General features: G+C 40.2%; 2 non-coding genes across 2 annotated transcripts; both read left to right on the top strand.

The window, feature by feature from the left end:
* Nucleotides 1–107, top strand: TRNAL-CAA. Its single transcript has 2 exons — nt 1–38; nt 62–107. It is a non-coding gene; the product is annotated as a tRNA-Leu (tRNA).
* Nucleotides 108–363: 256 nt separating this feature from the next.
* Nucleotides 364–435, top strand: TRNAE-CUC. Its single transcript has one exon. It is a non-coding gene; the product is annotated as a tRNA-Glu (tRNA).
* Nucleotides 436–10,571: the final 10,136 nt, after the last annotated feature.

Genomic DNA, 10,571 nt, shown 5'->3' with positions numbered 1-10,571 from the left:
GTCAGGATGGCCGAGTGGTCTAAGGCGCCAGACTCAAGGAGAAAAACCTTACCTGCGGGTGTTCTGGTCTCCAGATGGAGGCGTGGGTTCGAATCCCACTTCTGACACGGTCCTTTTTTTACCTTCTAACATTTCAGACTCCCGCTGTCCCCATTTCGTTCTATTTCCAGAAAAAAAGCGGCCACATTCACACTCTGTAATTCCCTGCCACCCTTTATTGTTCCTTTTCTGTAACCACAGTAGGGAAAGAGCGGCTAAACAGAAGGAAAACCTTTTTAGAGGTTTAAAAGTCATCCAATTAAATTTGAGGACATACCACGTGAGATATACTTAGTCTATATTTGTACGATCTCTTCTATCTCTTCCCTGGTGGTCTAGTGGTTAGGATTCGGCGCTCTCACCGCCGCGGCCCGGGTTCGATTCCCGGTCAGGGAAGTTAACGTTTTGCCTTCTAATTTGAGGTTTAAAACCCAATATTTGAAAATGTTGTCGTTAGGAGAGAAGTTATCTCAAGTGAGCATTTTTGCGACTAATGTATACCAGCAGGTCGTGAAGTTCTATTGGACACCAAAGGATCTGGGCTGTGGTATTACATGACGCTTCTCTACTCTACTTCTCCATCTCTCCAATGTATAGAAGGCCACCTAGGGGTGACTTAAGGAAAGTCTTAGAGCCTCACCATAGCTTGGACAATTGTTGCAACCGAAATAAATCAGGTATTTTTCAACTCTCCCCAACACCTCCACGCCCCCAACATTGGCTTTATTTTGAAAACAAGTTGAAAAATTTAAAATAATGAAACATGGAACGCAAGTGTTCCCTTTAATACCACATTTCCCCTCTTTCGCTATAGGAGGGAGGGTGGGGAAGAAAGAGAGAGGGCGCGTGGGAGAGAGAACTTCCCCAGTGACTTTCATTGCTCGTTTTCTATTATGATGTCTATGAAAAAAATTACACTTGTTAAAATATTTAAATCACATTTAAGTTCAATTTTCGAGCCTCTTTCACTAATTTAATGGTGTTTTTCCTGGGTATTCCAGGCTAGCACTGTGTTAGGATACTCTACACCTCCACCTCAATCATAACCTGGCCTCCCAGATGTTCCCAAGCCTTGTACAACAAGTTTGCTGCATTGTGCTGTTTCCTAGAAGTTGGTTTATCACAATGCAGTTTAGTGTGGAGCACACTGCTCTCATATTTGGTGATCAGATTGAGCAGTATTTAAGTTCTAACTGAGGCTTTCTAGCTGAAGGCTGGTGACTTATCCTCTCTAAGCTTTAGTAAGTCAAAATGATGAAAACTGAGGATAGAAAGTTTTGAAGGAGGGCATCACAAGACCAGAAACTGAAGGTGGGAGTAGAAATAATTAACATTGTTTTCAAACCAGATATAGAAAAGAAACATCCTTGGAACCAACTCTTAACAGTGAGTCCTATGGCTACCATAGAAAGTATCCACTGGCACAGACCAGAGGGGGGGATGTGCATATATATAGAGAGAATCACTGGTTTGTATAACTCAACACAATCACATCCTAGAAGTAATTAACAACAGTTAACCCACAAATGAATAAATCATCCCCAAAAAGAATAATTGTGTATCAGTATAATTTCTGCTCAGGCAAAATGCAGCTCTTCTGCCAGCCTGTGAGTACACAGGTACTACTATTGTTCTTTCTTCTTTTACTCATAAATCTGCCTTTAAAAAATGTACTCCTCACCTGCTGTGTCTGGGCAAACGTCTTGTCTCCTTGAGCCGTTGAAAGAGAAAGAGGAGCTTTGCTAAAACCTTTTCTCAGAGGTAACCCAAAGACCCCGCACATCAAACCCCACATCTCATGAAAATCACATCAAAAGGATGAGGAAGAACTAGACAGTTCTTTAATTTAAGTCAGCAAAAGAGGGAAAAGGAAGTGTGCAGTTGTACAAGACCATGCAGAGGTGGGCTGCTTGTCTGGACAGAGGTTGCACCATCTAAAGAGCCTGCTTTTGTCCTGTGTGCTCAGAGATAAGCTTTTGGCAAAAGGACAGCAAAAGAGGTAGAAAAATAAAGAAGCTACAAATCAGAAAAATGTATCAACTATGGGTGGGTACGGCCTTATCAGCTCCTTGTGGAATCCATGGCTTGAACCATGAGATCATAAATAACCTTCAGTCACACTCTCCATGCATCCCAGTTTTTCGAGGATCACATCCACACAGAACTGACAAAGAATCGGGGTTCTTACCAGCCCCCCCTCCCCCATGCCCTTCCATGATGGCTTTGGAGACAGCCCAGCAGAGGGTGAACCAGGACATTAGCACCATGAAGAGTTCCTGCTCACCTGTCTTAAGATTTATCCTGCCTTCTATTCTCCCTTTTCAAAAATTCCTTGGCTTGATTTTTAATGACTTTACCTTGAGTAATAGTTATGGAAGGGATGGAGAAGATGCTGCTAGGGAAATAAGAAGCCTGGATGCTCACATAACAATCCACCAGTCCATTACTTGAAGACTCACAATGTTTATTGCTCTCTTGTTTTCTGCAGCCAGTTTTGCAGGAAGTGGGTTACAGAACACTAAGGAAAAGTGGAAGTAAATTCCGGTTTATTTTGTCTTTGCAGTCCCAGATCTTATGTTCAGCAGCCAGGTTAGTGACCCAGAGACATCTTTCTAGGCTGAAAGTTAGCAAGTACTCCCCTGTAGCCCCTTTCCCACCCCCTATCTGTGGAATAGAAGAGCTGATAAGGCTCAAGGAGAAGAGGACCTGTAGACTTGTGATGTGACTGTGTCTTGGCCAGAGGTTCTGAAGGTGGGGTTCCAAGAGAGAAAACAGCACTGTCCTGGAAACATGTCAGGAATGCATGTTCTACGTCCCAGTCCATATATATTGAATCAAGGACTCAGGATAGGCCCCAACCATCTGCATTTATCGATTTCCATGCTAATTCTGAGACTCACTTAGAGTTTGGATAATCCTCTTCCTCCCTATTCCCCCATTTCTTTTGGGATTTCTACTTAATCTTTCTGTTACTATTCTTGTTTGCAACTGGTTAGTTCATGCCATTTTCCCACCTCCTCACTGTGACCAACTAATATAGGAGTGGGACCAGACATAGAGGGGTGAAAGAATTCACTAGAGAGAATGGAGAACAGAAAAGATGGATTTATTGAAATACTCCATTAAGAGGAGCAGGGAGAGAAGTCTGTCCTCAAAGAAGTATTTTGGATTCCTTTTTTTAACCTGTTTTGGTGGCTGGAAAGTTGGTCTAATGCTTGGACATTAAACTTCAGTTAACCTTCTGTACAGGAAACATCCTACCACACTGTTTCTGCACTCCCAGAATTCTTGGTTACATGGGCCCATGACAAAGTTCCTGTGGTAACTCTCTTGATTCCCCTTCCTTACCTATTTTTGTCCTCTGAACTTCCCAGCTCCAACCCCAAGAGAAACACACAAACCTAAGCAGATGGGATTTCATCAAATTAACAACTGCCTCATGAAAGGAATTATCATGAAAACAAAAGACCCCTACATACATGGGAAATATATGCATATCATATGCATATCCGGATTTTACAAAGAGCTCTTAGAAATCAAGAGAACAACCCAATCAAAAGTTTTTTAGCATACTAAAAAGATACATTTTTAAAAAGATTTAATTATTTATGCACACATAACTGAGGTACAGGCCAGAGGTGCAGGGGCAGTGAGAGGAGTCACCAGAAACAGAGTGGGGAGCAGAACAGGCAGATAGATCAAGTGCACTGCTGAGCGGAGTAGTGATTGAGACAGGAGAGGTCTGCTGCACCATGTGGGTCACCTACTGGCAGGGGATTGAACTCACACTGAAGCAGCTGCAGCCAGCTTGCAGTGCTGTATTTTAACCCGTTGCACCACCAGGGAGGGTCTTTAATAAAGACATACCAATGGTAGTGTGCAACCATCCCAGGCCAGGTATGTTTATTGCAAATTCTCACAGATGAAAAGAGAATTTTGGAGCCTTCAGTAGATTTTTACAGGCCTTTAATGTTGGACCAGGGAACCAGGTACACAGAACACCAGGCAAGGAGGCTAGCATGCAAGGAGGCAAGCAGGGAGGACTGGGTGGGGGTGGGAGCAGGAGGTAAACACCCTTTCTCCCTCTCTCCTCCTTGTGTGGTCTTGTCTTGCCTCAGAGTAGTCCTGAACACCAGAGCTGAAGGGCCCCTTTTATCTCTCACCTCTAGACATAGACACAGGAGTCTGCACTTACATATGTACACATTTTCTGTTCTCTGGGCATAGGTGTCCATAATCAGAGGCATGCCTGCATACCCCACCCCCCAGCCTGCAGTTTCTGCAGAACCTAGGTGGAGTACAAGACCACAGGTGGTAGCTGACCACAGGTGGTAGCTGTACTACCTAGTGGTGACTAGTGAGAGGGCAAAAAAAGCCTGATTCTCTTCATTTACCCTATAATTCAACCCATCAGAATTTTTCTCATCATACAATCTATGTGCCATTCTTCTGTAAGCTTTCCTTTGCAAAGAGTGTAGAAAACTATAACTATAACCCATAAAAGTAATACAAGCTATAAAAACAGAATGCAGCTAAGACTAGTTCATGTAGGTATAAGAGCATAGCAAGCTAGGGGCGAAAAGAGAAAACTATCTTTGGCACCAGCAGACCTGCTTCAAGCAAAGGGGGATCCAGGCTATTCAGCTCATGGAAAACTACCATTACATACCAAGAACCATTGTATTTCCTAGACTTCTCTGTGATCAACAGTCACAAGCTGGAGTGGCACTCATTCCCCAGAGCCCACCTTCAAGCAGGCACCATGTCCGTCCAATACTTTCCACACTGTGTACAAAGCCCTCTCCACTTCTGCCAGGGACTCATCCACATCAGGTGGCTTCTGGGGAGATGCTCACACAGAAGAGCTCAGAGATGGCCACTGAGCTCTACATGCATGTGGCCTGCCACCCCTCCAGCCCTCCCGAGGTCTTCAGAGAGCTCTATACCTATTTGTGTATTGTACCCACACCTCTGAGTCCTGGGCATCCATGCAATCTAGAGGGAGGACAAGGCCACAGATGACAGCTATAGAGTCTAGTGTCAGGAAGGGGATTTTTGCTTAACATTGAGATATCCATCCATTTTATGATGTATATCAGTGTTTTCGTTTTTTTTCTTTAATTTTTTTTTTCTGCTGGGTAGTATTATATGAATATTAATATACATGTATGTATATATTGTTTATCCATGGAGTTCCAAATTTGGGGTAATCTTGAACATTCCTGTTGTTGGTGGACATAGTCAGCTCATTTGTGGATATATGCCAAGAACTGACATTTACAGGTCACAGGGTAGAATATGTGATCATTAGTAGATATTGACAAAAACATCACTAAAGCCAATGTTATAAGATGTTTTGTCTGTTTCTTCTATGTGTTTTATGATTTCAGGTCTTTCTTCCAAGACTTTAATGATTTTAAGTTATTTTTAATATATGGAATGAGTGGTTGAATTATTTTATTCACATGTGACTATCCAGGTTTCCCAGCGCCATTTTTGAAGAGACTTTCCATTCTCCAATGCATATTCTTGTCTTCTTTGTCATGTAAGGTCCATATGTGTACGGGCTCTTTTATTTCTTGGGTCTCTAGTCTACTTGTCTGCATGTCTATTTTTCTTCAAATACCGTATAGTTTTTTTTTTATCACTATTAGCTTGTAGTATAAAGTCTAGGAGTGTAATACCTGTTATTTTTGTCAAGATCACTTTGATATTTCAGTAACATTTGTTCAATTTCTTTGAAGAATGCCCTTGAAATATTGACAGAGGTTGCATTGAATCTATATATTCCTTTGGGTAAGATGATGATTTAAACATGTTAATTCTTACAATCTCTAAGCAGGAGATATATTTCCATCCCCTTTTGTCTTCAATGTTCTGTTTTCACAAAACATTGTTTAACTTCCTGCATTAAATTTATTCCCAGGCATTTAATTCCATTTGATGACAGTCCCATAGTAAAAATGGGACTGTTTTCTTGATTTCTTTCTCTTTTAGTTTGTTGTTTGCATATAGAGATGCAACTGACTTTTGTAAATAAATTTGTAGCCTACCGCTTTAAATAGTTCCTAATAAGTAATTTTCTAATAAAATTCATATTCTATGTATATTATCATCGTCTACATTTTTTTTTTTCATTTTAAAAGAACAGGCTTATAAGGAAAGGAGAAAAAGAGACAGCTGAATTGTCTCTAGTGGGTGGGAGGAGAACTGCTCACTTTTTCTTTTCCAGTGGGTTGCTTTCTTCCTTCTCTTGCCCAATATTTGTAGCTAGGGATACCAATACTATGAATAGAGGTGGCAAGGTTGGGCTTCCTTGTCTTTTACCTCATCTTAGAGGAAAAAGCTTTAAAATTTCTACTATTGAGTGTGATGTTAACAGTGGGTTTTTCAAATATGACAATCTTATGTTGAGGAATATTCCTTCTATCCAAGGTTTTCATGAGGTTTTACCATAAATGGATGCTGAATCTAAGCAAATGATTTTTCTGTATCTGTTGATATGATCACATCATATTAATCATTCCTTTTCTTGAATTAGTGAATTACATTGATTGATTTGTGGATGTCAAACCATCCTTGTTTCTCTGGAGTAAATCCCACATGGCTATCATGCACAATCACTTTAATGTATCATGGATTTCAGCTTACTGGGATTTTATGGAATATTTTTTGCATCTGTATTCATCAGGGATTTGGTTTGTAGTATTCTTTTTGTGTGTGTGATGTCCTTGTCTGTTTTTGGTATCAGTCACAGATAGGCTAATTCCTCATTTAAGGTTTTTTTATATGCTGTTAAAGTACACTAATACTCTTATGTTACTGTCAGTGTCTCTCTTTAGGTTTATTAATAGTTATTTTTATTTATATATTTTGATATCTTTGATATTTTGAGTATATTTGGTGAGAGTTTGGTCTTTCTTATCTACTGTTCCCTTAATCATTATGAAATCTCTATCTGTATCTGTTACCATTCTTTAGTTGAAAGCCTATTTTATCTGATAAAAGTATAACAACTCCTGCTTTTTGGGGGGAAGGGATAGATTTTCTTGTATTATTGACTTCTTTTACTTTGAGTCTATGTTTATCCAATCTGTGATTCCTGGTAACAACAGAAATTTGTTTTTTGTTTCTGATCCATATAGTAATATTTTTGATTGATGAGTTCAGGCAATTGATGTTTAGGAACATTTTATACACACACACACACACACACACACACACACATATAGACATTTTGCTATTTGTGTTCTTATTATTTTGTAGTTTGTTTCTGTTCTCTTTTCTTCTCTTGTGCTATGCTCTTGTTTTTAGAAAGCTAACTTTTATATAATGTCTCCTTTTATATAGTGTCTAGATCTATTTTTATTGTTTTCTTTGCTTCTTCTAGGTACTGTTGTTAGGTTCCCACATGGGGTGTGTATGTGAGTATTTCTATTATTGCAACCTGTCTTAAATTAAAAGCATGTTCATCTTAAGGTCCTTACCAACTTCCTCCTCCTCTATATTTTCTGGTTTTGGAGTTTATATTGTTTCTAAAGTAAGGAATTTCGAGTAGTCAGAGTCTAACAACCTTCACCAAGACAATGCAAGCACCTTCTCATAATGGTGAGAACCTGGCCTAACATGAGGGCATATGGGAGAGCTCTCACAATTCCCATAAGACCCCATTAGCAACTTACCTCATGACCTGCTGTGAGATTGCATAGGTGTCTACTCAAATGGGTGAGATTCCAAACTTGTGCCAGAATATGAGCAAGAGTGACTAGATACCACTCTTCAAAGTAAGGAGCACCAGAATAAATTAGACAACTATGCTATAATCAATTCTTTTTTTTTTTTAAGATTTATTTATTTGTGCATAAATAACTGGGGTACAGGCCAGTCTCTCAGGGGTGGCAAGAGGCCTCACCAGAGACAGAGTAGGGAGCAGAACAGGTAGATCAACGAAGTACACTGCTGAGGGGAGCAGTGGGTGGGTCAGGAGAGGTCTGCCATGCCATGTGGTCACATTCAGGGCAGGCAGGAATCAAACTCATGCGGAAGTGGCTTTTGCTTCTTAGTGCAGTGCTTTAACCCACTGCGCCACCAGGGAGGGCCCACTATAATCAATTCTTAAAAGAAACATTGGAAAAACACATTGTGGTAGTAGACTTCAATACCTCACTCTCACGAAAGGACAGGTCAATTACAAAATAATCAGGAATATAATAGCCTTAAGCAGAGTGTAAGATTTTATGGACTTCATAGATATTTACAGGATATTGCACCCCCTCCAAAAGGAAAATACACATTTTTTTTTTCAAGTGCTCATGGGACATTCTCTAGTAGAGACCATATTCTAGCACAAATATCAACAAATTCACAAAGATTGAAATCATACCTAGCATCTTCTCAGATCATAAAAGCATCAAATTAGAATTTAACTATCAAAATGAAGCAAGAAAACCCTTTAACACATGTGTACTGAACAATACATTACTGAAAGAAATCAATTAAAAATCAATAAAAATTAAGAAATAGGTTGAAGCCTATAAGGTAAAGCACAAGGCCATCCAAAACTCATAGGATGCAGTGAAAACAATAGTAAGAGGAAAATACACAGCAATACAGGCCCACATCAAGAAATAAGGAGCTAAAATCTTCTCTCTCAATTTGAGGAATTTTTTATAAACAAATAAAAAAGCCACTAGAAAGAAATAATAAAATTAATAGCAGAAGTAGGGGAATGCGCAAGATGGTGGCAGAGTAAAGACACTGAGACAACTACATCCAAGCTTGCACGGGATTATATAAAAATGGACTATATACTTACATGCTAGGAATTTCAATGCAAAGGACAACATCCTGGGCTCACTGGAGGGAAGATAACTGAGGGAGAACTGGCGATTGGGGAGTTCCAATAAGGGAACTCCTACCCGGAAGTGCCACAAACAGGATAAGAGGAACATTACAACTCCAACTGATCCGGAAGTGTCCAAGCTCTAGTGCCACAGAAAAGGCTTCCTGCTCATTCCTGCTCATTCGGTTGGGTGAGTAGAAATGAGCTGGGGGAAAAGACTGCACAAATGGGCATATAGAGCCGGGAGTGGGGTGGGGTGGGGAAGAAAATCTGGTGATCTGGTGACTGGGGTAGCTGCAAGGCGGACAACCCTTTCACCCACCTCACAGCATAGGTCCAGAAGCTTGTTCACAGCATTAGTCACTAAGGCGGGGCCTGCAAGTTCACAAAGCCCCTGAGATAAAAGGGGAAAAAAAAAACCGTTTGGCTTAATTAAAAAAAGGCCCATTAACACTCCCCAAAGTGGTAGGGAAAGACAGCTCAGGGAGAGAAGGCTCTGAGGCTCTGAGAGGGCACAAAGAACCCTGGGAGTCTAAAGGGAGGATTGACAGACTGCAACTTGGGGAAGTGCAGAATTAGGACTCAAGGTGTTACTGAATGGCAGTGGCTGGAAGATGTGTGAACCAGTAAGGCACTTCCATGCAAGGCTCACAGTACTCAAAAAGTGAACAGAACCAGTGACTGGCTCAACCAAAGGCCCAGCTGCAACACTTCTAATGAAACCCACCCTCTGGGGCTGCATCCAAACACAGAGGGAACCCAGGATATCAGAAGGCTAAAAAGATCAACAGGCACCTTCCAGAGACAAGGACTCAATGAGTTACCAGAAGAAACTGAAAACCACAAGAGACCCCTGAGTATCACTGGTAAGATGACACACATAATTCCACACAGTAAGGGCTGGAAAAAACAGGAGATATTGAAACAAAACAAGGTTCAAAATACACTCCACAACTGAAGTGTCTGGAAGTCCCCCTGCCATCCCAGAAATAACATACAGAAAGAATGTCGGTCAATAATAGCAACACCATCTCTCAACAAATAGAAAGTATTAGAAAATACATGACAGGGAAAAGAAGACAAACAAATATTCAAGCAAGTCCACAGGGGGGAAATTCACCACAAAAAGATCAGTCAGCAAAAACCACCAAAGAAATAGAAGAACTGCTCAGTCTACCAAATAGTGAATTCAGAATCACCATTATAAACAAACAAAAAGAAAATGAGAAGGAAAAAAATGAAATGAGGCAATCCATCAAGGAGTTGAAGAATGCAAACAAGGAAATGAATGAAAGAAATGAAAAAGAACAAAAAAAAAGATATGAGACAAGCAATCAACGAACTAAAGAAAGAATGAGACATTAAAAAAAGAAATAGAAGAAATGTAGGCAATGAAAAGGCCACTAGAGGAGATAAAGAATGCTGGGGAAAGTAATGAAAACAAAATAGAGGAAATGGAAGAACAAATCAGCACTCTCGAAGACACAGAAACAAAGAGAATTAAAAAAGAAAAAGAAAGAGAAGTATTAAGGAAAAGGAATGAAGAAACACTTCAAGAGCTACATGACACCATTAGTAAAGGAAATATCAGAGTAATAGGTATCTCAGAAGGTGAGGAGAAAGGCCAAGGAATAGAGAAAATATTCACAGAGATAATAGAAGAGAACTTCCCTAGTATGAAGAAGGAGAT

This window comes from Condylura cristata, unplaced genomic scaffold, assembly GCF_000260355.1.
Source record: "Condylura cristata isolate star-nosed mole 26May11 unplaced genomic scaffold, ConCri1.0 scaffold00071, whole genome shotgun sequence".
Classification (NCBI taxonomy): Eukaryota; Metazoa; Chordata; class Mammalia; order Eulipotyphla; family Talpidae; genus Condylura; species Condylura cristata.
Note: the sequence above shows the minus strand (reverse complement) of the source record. Positions and strands in the feature narration are given on the sequence as shown.